The sequence below is a fragment of the Dermochelys coriacea genome, chromosome 2, assembly GCF_009764565.3.
Source record: "Dermochelys coriacea isolate rDerCor1 chromosome 2, rDerCor1.pri.v4, whole genome shotgun sequence".
NCBI classification, from domain to species: Eukaryota; Metazoa; Chordata; order Testudines; family Dermochelyidae; genus Dermochelys; species Dermochelys coriacea.
The window spans coordinates 61,248,005-61,260,232 of record NC_050069.1 but is presented as its reverse complement, the minus strand read 5'-3'; the positions used below and the strand labels follow the sequence as shown (position 1 = coordinate 61,260,232).

At 48.9% G+C, this 12,228-nt stretch overlaps 1 protein-coding gene across 4 annotated transcripts in view; it reads left to right on the top strand.

Moving 5' to 3' along the window:
- The window catches only part of C2H8orf34 (chromosome 2 C8orf34 homolog), a 258,751-nt gene that overhangs the window by 111,193 nt on the left and 135,330 nt on the right, over nt 1-12,228 (top strand). The window lies entirely within an intron of this gene.

Genomic DNA, 12,228 nt, shown 5'->3' with positions numbered 1-12,228 from the left:
TGCTGGAGAATGCGGGCTTCGTGGCGTCTTTCCGGGAGTTCTGGCTGGCCTGGCGAGGGCAGCGGCGTGCCTTTCCCTCGGCGCGGCAGTGGTGGGACTTAGGGAAGGTGCGCGCCCGGCTCTTCTGCCGTGACTACATCCGGGGCGCCAGCCGACGGAGGGATGCGGCGATAGAGCAGTTGGAACGGGAGGTCTTAGAGCTGGAGAGGCATCTGGCCGCCAGCCCCGAGGATCCACCCCTCTGCGGAGCGTGCCGGGAGAAGCGGGAGGAGCTCCGGACCCTCGAGGACCATCTGGCCCGGGGTGCCTTTGTTCGATCCCGCATCCGTCTCCTTCGGGAGATGGATTGCAGCTCCCGCTTCTTCTACGCCCTGGAGAAAAAGAGGGGGGCTAAGAAACATGTCATCTGCCTACTGGCAGAAGATGGCACCCCCCTCACGGATCCGGTGGAGATGTGCGGGAGGGCGAGAGCCTTCTACGCAAGCCTATTCTCCCAGATCCGACCGATCCTAACGCTTGCAGAGTGCTTTGGGAGGAGCTCCCGATGGTCAGCGTGGGCGACCAAGACCGGCTAGAGCTGCCTCTCACACTGGCCGAGTTCTCGGAAGCCCTCCATCGCATGCCCACCAATTAATCTCCGAGCATGGACGGGCTGACCGTGGAGTTCTACCGCGTGTTCTGGGACGTCCTGGGCCCAGACCTAGTCACCGTCTGGGCCGAGTCTTTGCAGAGTGGGGTCCTCCCTCTTTCGTGCAGGCGAGCCGTGCTCACCTTATTGCCGAAGAAGGGGGACCTCCGCGATTTACGAAATTGGCGTCCCGTCTCGCTCCTCAGCACGGACTACGAAGTCGTGGCAAAAGCCATCTCACTGCGGCTAGGGTCCGTGCTGGCGGACGTGGTCCACCCAGACCAGACCTACGCCGTCCCGGGCCGCAGCATCTTCGACATCCTATATCTGGTCCGGGACCTATTGGAACTTGGGTGTAGGGATGGTCTGTCGTTCGCCCTCCTGTCCTTAGATCAGGAGAAGGCGTTCGACAGGGTGGATCACGGGTATCTCCTGAGCACTCTACAGGCGTTTGGCTTCGGACCCAGGTTTGTGAATTTTCTCCGGGTGCTGTATGCTTCCGCAGAGTGTCTGGTCAGGCTCAACTGGACCCTGACTGAACCGGTCAGCTTCGGGCGAGGAGTATGGCAGGGGTGCCCCCTCTCAGGCCAGCTGTACGCTCTGGCGATCGAGCCCTTCCTCGGTCTCCTCCGAAGGAGGTTGACAGGGTTGGTGCTGTGGGAGCCGGAGCTGCGGCTGGTCCTGTCGGCGTACGCTGATGACGTGCTCCAGGACCCGGGCGACTTGGTGCGGGTGGAGGCTTGCCAGGCCATCTATTCGGCAGCCTCCTCTGCGCGGATCAACTGGGTCAAGAGCTCTGGCTTGGTGATAGGGACTGGCGGCAGGTGAGCTCCCTCCCACCCGCGCTTCAGGCCATCTGGTGGAGCAAGGGTCCGCTGCTCTATCTGGGCGTTTAGCTTTCTGCAACGCATCCCTCTCTGCCAGAGAACTGGCAGAATTTAGAGGGTGGGGTGATAGAGCGGCTCCGGAAATGAACAGGACTACTCAAGTGCCTCTCCCTTCGAGGGAGAGCGCTGGTGCTTAATCAACTAGTCCTGTCCATGCTCTGGTACCGGCTCAACACCCTGGTCCCGGCCCCGGCTTTCCTGACGAACCTCCGGACATCGATTCTGGAGTTCTTTTGGTCAGGACTGCACTGGGTCCCTGCAGGGTTTCTCCATCTACCTTTGGAGGAGGGAGGGCAGGGCCTGAAATGTCTGCTTACTCAGGTCCATGTCTTCCGCCTCCAGACCCTGCAGAGGCTCCTTTATGGTGCAGGTAGTCCGGCGTGGAGCATACTGGCGCACGCCTTCCTGCGCCGCTTCTGAGGGCTCCGATATGACCGGCAGCTCCTTTATCTCCATCCGAGAGGTCTTCCGCGAGACCTCTCCGGGCTGCCGGTCTTCTACCAGGACCTCCTCCGGACCTGGAAACTCTTTTCAACGACCAGGTCCGTGGCGGCCACCGAGGGGGCAGATCCTCGCGGAGCCCCTGCTACACAACCTCCCAGCTCCGTGTGCAGGTGGCGGAGTCCCGCTCGGTGCGCCAGAGGTTGGTCCTGGCAGAGGTCACAAGAGTCGGAGACCTCCTGGACTATGACCGGGGAGACTGGCTGGATCCCCTGATGCTCGCTCAGCGCATGGGGCTTTCCAGACCTTGTACTCCCCGGCGCATACTTCAGGAGGTGAAGGCCGCTTTGCTGCCCGCTGCTCGGGTTCATCTCGACTGGGTCCTGCACGAGGGCACGCCCCGCCCACCCATTACCCCAGGCCCGCCGGACCTTTTAATTGGACCCCTGCCCCGTGGACCCAACTGACCCCTTCACTAGAAGCCGGCTGCACGAGATGCAGCCGGTCTGCTTCCAAACCGCGCCAAGAAAACATCTCTACACGTTTGTGCTCCACACCCTTCACGCCCGCACCCTCGTGTCCCGCCCCAATACAAAATGGCAGGACCTCCTGCCACCTTTGGAGGGTGAGGAGCCCCGGTGGGCCAGCCTATATTCCACCTTAGTCCCAAGGCCCGCCGGGGATGTCAATTGGCGGCTCCTTCACGGAGCCGTGAGCACGGGCGTGTACTTGGCGCGGTTCACTTTAATCCCAGACACCTGCCCCTTTTGCTGCGTGAGGGATACCCTGGCACATGTATACCTGGAGTGTGCCAGGCTGCAGCCCCTATTCCGGCTCCTCACCAATATTTTATTATGTTTTTGGTTGCACTTCTCCCCTCACCTTCTCATTTATGCACTCCCTATCCGTGGCTCCACAAAGCCACGGGATCTCCTGGTCAACCTCCTCCTGGCCCTAGGTAAAATGGCCCTCTACAAAACCAGAGTGAGGAGGTTGGCCGATGGAGTCTCCTGTGACTGTGGGGCCTATTTCCGATCCTCGGTCCGTTCACGTATCCGGGCAGAGTTCCTCTGGGCAGCGTCCTTTGACTCCCTTGACGCCTTTGAGGAGCAGTGGTCGCTGTCCGGGGTTCTCTGCTCGGTGTCCCCGTCCGATTCCCTTCGTTTGACCCTTTGACCGCACTCCTGTCCCTGTTATTTTATTAGTTGTCCCCTGGAATTTTTTGGGTATCTAGGTCCTGTGGATCCCCCTTTCAGGCTGGGGGGGGATCCTTTAGTGGTGGATGGGCTTTGCCTGCCCACTTCCTTGATTCCCAATAAGACTATTCTTCCATAGCCATCTGGCCTTGCCCCGTCACAACATGCATACGTTTTTTTTATATATATAATATATATAGGTATTATGGCTAGGGAAACTAAAGTTCAGTGTTTTGTTTCAATTGTGGAAAAACACAGATTTTTTTTTAATTAGAGTTTTGCTTTCTTTTGTTTTTTATCACTGAAAATTAGTATTTATGGGGATCATGCAATAAATGCTTGTCATAATGGAAATACACAATATTTAGTTCTGGTATTGCCTAACTTTTGAGTGCTTGACTTGGTGTCCTTAATAATGTTTTTAACGGTTTTTTGTGTGTAATTAGATTAAATCTATCTATTATAGCTGCGTATCTAGAAAAGCCAATAATTCAGCACAGGATTGATCAGAAATGAACATTTTAAAGTAATATTTATACCAGTTTTAAAACATCTCGTTCTACAAAGGCTAACGCAAAGCCTACTAAAGTCAATGGGAGTCTTTCCATTGACTTAAATGGGCTTTGGATCAGACTCAGAGTAGAGTCCCTCCCCTCCAGCCGTTGTATCATTGACTTAGTTAGTCATATATAACAAATTTTTTTGTTCTTTAAAATTGAAGCCTAGTTTATTTCCACTTACTACGCTCTGTTTTATAATTGTCCCCTTGCCTATTTATATTTTTGTTCTTCTTCAGTCATCATAAAAATATCCATATTAGGCAAATAATCTTATACAGGAAATCAGTTAACCTTCTCTGCAGGGGAGTGGCTATATTAGAGAAGAAATGGTCCATTTCATTGTTCATTAATCAGAGGTTATTCTGAGCTTGATCATTTAAGGTTTAACAGCAAAAACAAAAACTGCTTTTAAAAATGATCCTGTCAATGATAAGTGCAATTTAGAAGGAGTCACTAAACTCCATTTACTTTTTAATAATTGATAAATTCCAGATGCCTTTTCAGAGATTCCACATTAAGCCATTAACCCATTTGTGGTGAGAAAAAACAAACCGTAAGAGAATGGTGGCAACCTCCCCCGCCCCAGAACTAGGTTTATCATGGATCCTTCTGAAATATTCTTGTCTGCCATGAAAGAAGCAGATATTGGGGCCTCCACAATCTGTGGATCTCTGAGTATCGTTCAGAGGGACATGGCCATCTGTCTGGAGACCCTGTGCTTCTGCGCTGACTCTGGTGGCCCACAGAGCTTCTTGGCAGTCCATTAAGCTGTGGTGCCAGGAACTACACCCTTGAGGGTTGTGCCTGAAGGGAAGGACATACAGTGCGGAGAGGGCCTGTTCTAAAGGTAACAAAATGTAGTTTTCCATTTTGTTCCCCAGGTATCTGAAGCCATTGGAATGGTTATGAGATGAAATAGGCTACCGTATTTTCAGCATGGTGATGATTACATCCAACCTTGTTTTTCTATCTATCTGATCCATACAACTCTCCCAAAGTTTTGTAGAGATTTGGGCTGGGATCATGATTGGGTGGATGAGGATCTATGCAGATGATATTAATAGGTTGTGGGGAAACAACCAAACGATGTGGTAAGGATTGTCTCTGCCTGTCATGGTGCATCCACTCCTTTAAGAGGTGTTAGGGCCCTGTCTGCCCATGATTGCCCTTTTAAGGACCACCTGTGGCTAACTGCCCCAAGTTGATGATGTTTGTAATTAGTCAACCAGCACCCGGACCTAGTAAGTTGCCCAACATCAGTTAGGGAAGGCACTCTCAAGGAGACAGGAAGCTGCTGAGAAGAGGACGTCACCGGGAGAGCTCACCAGAGCAGGGAGGTGTGCTCTTAAAGCAGAGATCCTAGAGAGTATGCTCCAGGAGAGGGGGAACTCTCCATAGAGCCCACCAGAGCAGTGAGCTTTGGAGGCATTCTTACAGATAGGAGGTTCCCAAAGGGAGCGCTGCAGAAGTCAGACCTTGTCTGAGCAGAGGGGTCTCCCAAACAGTGGCAGGAAGCCCAGCCTGCCTGGAACTATGTGCTGTCCCAGGGAAAAGCAGCAGTTGACAGATATCCATGGACCCTGTCTCTGGAGAAGGACTCTATCCAGAGAGCAGGAAGAGACCTGGCTCAAAGGGCAGACGTCTGGGTCAAGAGAACTTTGCTGGTAAAAGGGCCTGGACATAGGTGAACAGGGGACTCAGGTGGGAACTAATAATCTAAATCTGTCTCCTAGTTAGGGGACTGTGGTAAAGGTTTTACTTATACTTTGTGTTGGCCTTGTCTGTTAATAAACAAGACTCCCCAGTGGAGGTGCTGTTTTGTACCTCACACCTGCTCAGACTTGTTTATATCCCAGGTGAAGGGAAATCAAGGCACACTGATTGCAAGGGGGCACTTGGGAATGACTTTCGCTATGACACTGCCCCTTTAAAACCACAATTTATCAAAACATTTAAACACATGCTTAACTTTCTCCGTGTGAGTAATCCCATCCGTTTTCAGCAAAACACGTAGGCATGTACAGTGTTGAATAGGGATGGGGTTACTCACATGCTGAAAGCTAAACTCATGAGTAAATCTTTGCTGAATGAGAGCCTAAATGAGCATGTATGCCTGTCATTTTTTACTGGAGTTTGCAATCTGGGAGCATTGCTGGAAGATCATTTAGCAGCAGTCTTGAGGAAGTCCACAGATGGCAGTTTTTTGAGCTTGTGATGGGGTGCCTGCAGGGAGGCTGCGCAGGAGGCAACCAATAGGAGCAGGGCTGAGAGGAGCAGTCAATCATGGTCAGGCAGGCCCATATAAGAAGGGCTGCAGGACAGAGAAGCTGCAGTCACTACCTGGAGCTCAAGGAGGGAGGAGGACTGGCTGCCTTGCAGGCTGAAGATAGCTAGCACCCTGGACAGAGCAGTGCTGCAGGCAGACACCTGGGGAGCTAAAGGCAGCTCCTGTTGGGTTGCAGGGATCTGCAGGCTGATGCCTTGAAGCAAGGACAAAGAGGGTGCTGGGGCTATGAGGAAGTGGCCCAGGAAAATGTACTGAGGAGTCGGAGGGGACACTGCAAGCAATGGCCTTCTACAGGATCCCTAGGTTAGGACCTGGAGTTGTGGGTGGGCCTGTGTCTCCCCCCTACCCCACTTGCCACTGGAGAAGTGGCTAGACAATAGACTGCAGTTACCGCTGATATAAGTGGCTGGACAGGGATTGCAGAGATATCCCCCAGAAGGGGGGAGCACAGAGTGTGGCATGGCTAGAGAGCTGTGTCAGGGATAGCTCAGTGGTTTGCGCATTGGCCTGCTAAACCCAGGGTTGTGAGTTCAATCCTTGAGGAGGCCATTTAGGGATTTGGTGCAAAAATTGGGGATTGGTCCTGCTTTGAGCAGGGGGTTGGACTAGATGACCTCCTGAGGTCCCTTCCAACCCTGATATTCTATGAAAGAGGACACCATGGTCCTTGGAGTGACATGGGTCCAGAAGCAGAAGAGGTGATGGGCGGAGCACCACCAAAGCAGGGTGCACTGGCTAACGGAGCTAATTCCCATATTGGGCATGAGGCGGCGTCAGAGTGGTGAGTTGCACCCTGTCACAGAGCCTGAACCTTGTTATCATGGTCTGTGGCACAATCACCACAAAATTAGACAACCGCAATGAGCTCTACATGAGGTTACACCTTTAAATCAACTTGGAAATGGAAGCTGGTGCAGAAGGTAGTACTGTAGCTCTTAGTTTAATGATGTGCCTCCCTAGAGGAACATGATTCTAGTGCTCCGGTTTCCAAGTAGAGCAGGAGGTGGTGGTGGTGGTGTGGAGGCTTTGCTTTTGGTTTTGATTTTTAGTGGCGTCTAAAAGGCCTTACGAGTCCCTCACAAGGAGGTCACAGGACAATCTCTCAGTCCATAGCATACCATTGCAACTGTGGTCAGCAAGTATGTGAGCTGGAATCTTCTCCATTTGAGATGGAGCAGGATGCCCTTTGTTAAGGGATCCATATGCTTGGAATTTTCTCCGTACCTGTTGCCCCTGTGATCAGCAAGTTTGCAGATGACACTAAACTGGGGGGAGTGGTAGATATGTTAGAGTGTAGGGATAGGATACAGAGGGCCCTAGACAAATTAGAGGATTGGGCCAAAAGAAATCTGATGAGGTTCAACAAGGACAAGTGCAGAGTCTTGCACTTAGGATGGAAGAATCCCATGCACAGCTACAGATTAGGGACCGAACGGCTAGGCAGCAGTTCTGCAGAAAAGGGGTTACAGTGGACGAGAAGCTGGATATGAGTCAACAGTGTGCCATTGTTGCCCAGAAGGCCAATGGCATTTTGGGCTTTATAAGTAGGGGCATTGCCAGCAGATTGAGGGATGTGATTGTTCCCCTCTATTTGACATTGGTGAGGCCTCATCTGGTGTACTGTGTCCAGTTTTGGGCCCCACACTACAAGAAGAATGTGGAAAAATTGGAAAGAGTCCAGCGGAGGGTAACAAAAATGATTAGGGGACTGGAACACATGACGGCTGAGAGAACTGGGATTGTTTAGTCTGCAGAAGAGAAGAATGAGGTGGGATTTCATAGCTGCTTTCAACTACCTGAAAGGGGGTTCCAAAGAGGATGGATGTAGACTGTTCTCAGTGATACCAGGTGACAGAACAAGGAGTAATGGTCTCAAGTTGCCGGGGGGGGGCGGTTTAGGTTGGATATTAGGAAAAACTTTTTCATTAGGGGGGTGGTGAAGCACTGGAATGCATTACCGAGGGAGGTGGTGGAATCTCCTTCCTTTGAGGTTTTTAAGGTCAGGCTTGACAAAGCCCTGGCTGGGATGATTTAGTTGGGGATTGGTCCTGCTTTGAGCAGGGGATTGGACTAGATGACCTCCTGAGGTCCCTTCCAACCCTGATATTCTATGGTTCCTTGATTCTATGATCCGAAATAGCCCAGTTAGCATTCAGTGCACACTGTAAAGGCTTGCTTCACCTAATCATTTGGACAAGGATTGGCACTGTAACAACTAGTACTTGTTTCTGTAATTGGGTTATTAGGTCTACATTTGATTGGATTGCTATCTGTGGTATGTTATCTTATTTTCTGGACTTGGAGAAGCTGCATGTTGTTATGTTTTATACATCATTGATCATCCAAGTGCCAAGAACGAGGTTTCTTCCTCTTCTTTTAGTTATTAATCTCCTAAATAGAGATGGTTTGCTTGTTGCACAGCTGCAAAGAGGAGAGAATCTGTCGCTATCTCCCCTTATGGGGAATCTCCCAGTGTGAGGGGGTCCAGTAAGTATAGATCACTATCACACTAGCCTCTCCTGTAGCCCCTGGCATAAGTGATACAAGGGGTGGGGAGATGTCATAGCAGTCTGCATCTCCTCAGCTAACAAATGCTCCTCCAGACTGATCTAATCTGTGTTGGGGCTGGGCAGAGAATCAGAAAGCCACAATAGTTCCCAGCTCCTGCTTACCCCCACAACCTAATCTCTACTACACCAAGCATATCTCAGCTGAAGCAAAGAATCTGGCCCATAAAGGTTTTTTTGATTCCCTGGAATGTTTGAAAATTCTTTACTAAACACACTTTTTCCTCAAGTTCTCCATTTCAGCAATTAGCATAGGCTACCTGTCATATTTGCGATGTTTGTATCTGTGATGGAGTGTACCTGCCTTCTCAGCTCTCCATAGGAGCACCTGCAGGCCTACTACACCTCACCCCAAGAAGTCGCGATGTGTGAGGAACAGCACAATGAAGTTGGGTCCTTCAGGACTGCCTAGAGAGGCCTCTTTGGAGCAGCCATCTTGAAAACCACAGCGATCTGGTCCTCAAAGGAGTAGAAGGGCCAGTCTAGGCCCTGCTGGCCCAGATAAAATTTGCTGCTTGGTCTTACCAGTTCATTTCTTAGCTGGGACCAGAGGAGTGAAGAAGGGTTCTCCCTGGCCAAAGGAGTCTGGTAGCTAGACAGAGTTCATGATTGGCTGAACTTAGATAGTCAGTGTCTCTCTCTGCCACCCCAGCTATGAGATAGGGCTGGGGATAAAAGGGCCTGGTAGGAAGAGGCATAAGGAAAAAGCAGCAGCTAATTGGCATGATCTGTTTGTGGCTGCTGGATGTAGGGTCCCTGGGTTGAAACCTGGAGTAGTGGGCAGTCCCAGGTTCCCACTGGCTTCAGGTAAAGTGGCATAAACCTTGAGAAGGGACAAGGCTTATTTTGGAGCCTGAACAAAGTGTTGGATTGAAAGACCCAGAGCCTGGGCTGAAGACACTAGTGAGGGCAAATAGACTGTTCATTAGACTCTTTAATATCCCAGAAAGGGTTCATTTGGACGTTGTGGCTCAGCCCCCGCCCCCCCCCCCCCCAGCCCAGTCACCGAAACCTGCCAAGGTCGCTGGCAGCCTGCAGGGGAAACCAGGGGCAAGAAAAGGATTGTTCTGCATCCAACTGCTCGGAGGCCCTCGAGGTGAGTGCTTCTTGATAGAATCTCATTGAAGAAAAACTGCCCAGATAGCATCAAGTTGGTATTAATTGGCTGTGGAGCTGGCTATATTCTATTCCTCTTTTACTCCTGAGGGCATTCTGCGCCAAAAAAATTAAAATTTTGTGCACAATATTTTAAAATTTTGAAAATTTTATTTGTCAACTAAATGCAGAAACTCCAGCATGGCATTGGGGAGCACAGGCCACTGACTGAATAGAGGTGGGAGATCACTGTGGGATCTGGGTGCAGAGATCTGGCTTGTTGGGGTGGTGCAAGGGAAGTGGGGCTCGTTGAGGGGTGGAGAGGCTCGGTAGGAGAGTCTGGATGCACAGGGGTTGGGTGGATGGGAGAGGAGCTCCATGTACAGAGATCCCTCCCCCTGCAGCTGAGGAGCAATGGATACAGGAAGTTGTGTGTGTGTGTGTGTGTGTGTGTGTGTGTGTGTGTGTGTGTGTGAGAGAGAGAGAGAATTTGCAGAGCTTCCTACAGTTGGGGGCTAAATTGGGAGTGGGGTCTGACATAGCCCCAGATGCTGTTCAGGGGAAGAGAAAGTCCAGTCCTGCCCAGCCCAGCTGGGACTAGCAGCTGAGCCTGGTCCAGGGTAAAAGCCACCAGCCGGGTCTTCTCCAATCCCGCCTCCTGTCCCACAGAGACTTACTTGCTGGGAAGGGTTGTATGACCGATCTTGTGGCTTCCCTTTGCTTCCCCATCAAAAAGTCATTTTTCTGCAGGGAACATAAATTCTGCGCATGCGCAGTGGTGCAGAATTCCCCCAAAAGTACTCTTTGGCTACAAGGGATGGACTCGACCAGTGTGGGGCCCTTTGAAGGAAAGAAATAAACTTGGAAAACAATTCTTTAGAGATTGTAAGTCTGGTAAAAGAGAAGACTGAGAGGGGACATGATTACAGTTTTCAAGTACATAAACAGTTGTTACAAGGAGGAGGGAGAATAATTGTTCTTAACCTCTGAGAATAGGACAAGAAGCAATGGGATTAAATTGCACCAAGGGAAGTTTATGTTAGACATTAGGAAAAACTTCCTAACTGTCAGATTGGTGAAGCACTGGAATAAATTGCCTAGGGAGATAGTGGAATCTCCATCATTGGAGATTTTTAAGAGCAGGTTCGTCAAACACCTCTCTCGATAATAGTTAATCCTGCCATGAGTGCAGGGGACTGGACTAGATAACCTCTCGAGGTCCCTTCTAGTCCTATGATTCTATGAAAACTGTCTCTTGCTTTTTATCTCAAAAAGGTTTCTTGCTCTCCACCTTATCACAGTTAGAGCTGGTCGAAGAAATTTCAGTACAACAGTTTTCCATTGACTAATGCAGTTTCATCATGCTAAGCATTTCAATTTGAAGTGTCAATTTTGATTAAGCGTTTGACTAGTAAAAGTCCAAATGTTTTATTTCAACAGTCATTTCAATTCATTTTGTTTTGACTTTTATAGTGTATTCAAATATTAATGTTAATATCTTTGTGTATTTAAAGTGTCAATTATATATGAATATAATTTAAGTCTAAGTGAAATTAATCAAAATGACAGCATTGAACCAAAACTTTTTGGAATTTTCATTTCATGGGAAGTTTCAGACTTTTGTTCCAAATGGGAATTAATTTATCAAAATATGGAGTTTTCTGTGGAACAGAAATTCCAGTTCCTGACCAACTCTAAATACAAAGATAAATTTTTCCACACTGTCACACTCAATTTTCTCTTTCATAACACCACATAGTCTTGGCCACCCACTTGGTTTCTTCAGGTCTGTCTGCTGCTTGCTTAATATTTTGCTGTTGCTGAAATAATACAATCCTCTCCATCTTCTTTCCAAGTGGAATATTATGTAAACCACAGTAGGTTTGTTACAGGAAAAATAATTTCAGATTTACAATTAATAAGAAGTGTAGGACAATTGTGAAGTTCTAGTACAAGTTAGTGGAAAATGAATCAAATTTCAAAATAAGATTTACTAAAATTGAAATGTTATGCACTCAAGGAGGTAGTTTGAAAATCCAGTGTACATAAACCAAAATGCAAATTATGTATGATCATTTTAAAGTACTTTTGCAATATCTTACAGTTTCTGCCTTTCCATAATTTCTCCCTTTTATTTGTTTGCAGTAGTTGAGTTTGTAATTCATATCTGCTCAAATTATATGCACTGGGTTATTTGTGTCCTATTATTAATTAAAATGAGTTTTAGTAGTTGCTGTATTTGTGGCAAATACTTATCTAAAATTTACTCAATATGTGAGACAGATTTAATATTTTTTTCTCCCAAGCATTGATACTGGCTACTCACAGAAATCCAGGTCCCCTCCCACCAAGGGAGCAGCGTACCCCAGTTTAACCAGTTTCTGTATAACATACAGCACTTGTAATGACACAAAAGAAGGTTTATTCTTCTTCAAGTGCTTGCACATGTCAATTCCATTCTAGGTATATACACACCCACGTGCACAGTTGTTGAACATTTTTACTTTAGCACTATCTGTAGGGCTGGCTGTGGTGCCCTCTGGAGTGCCACGCTCATGCACTGGTTT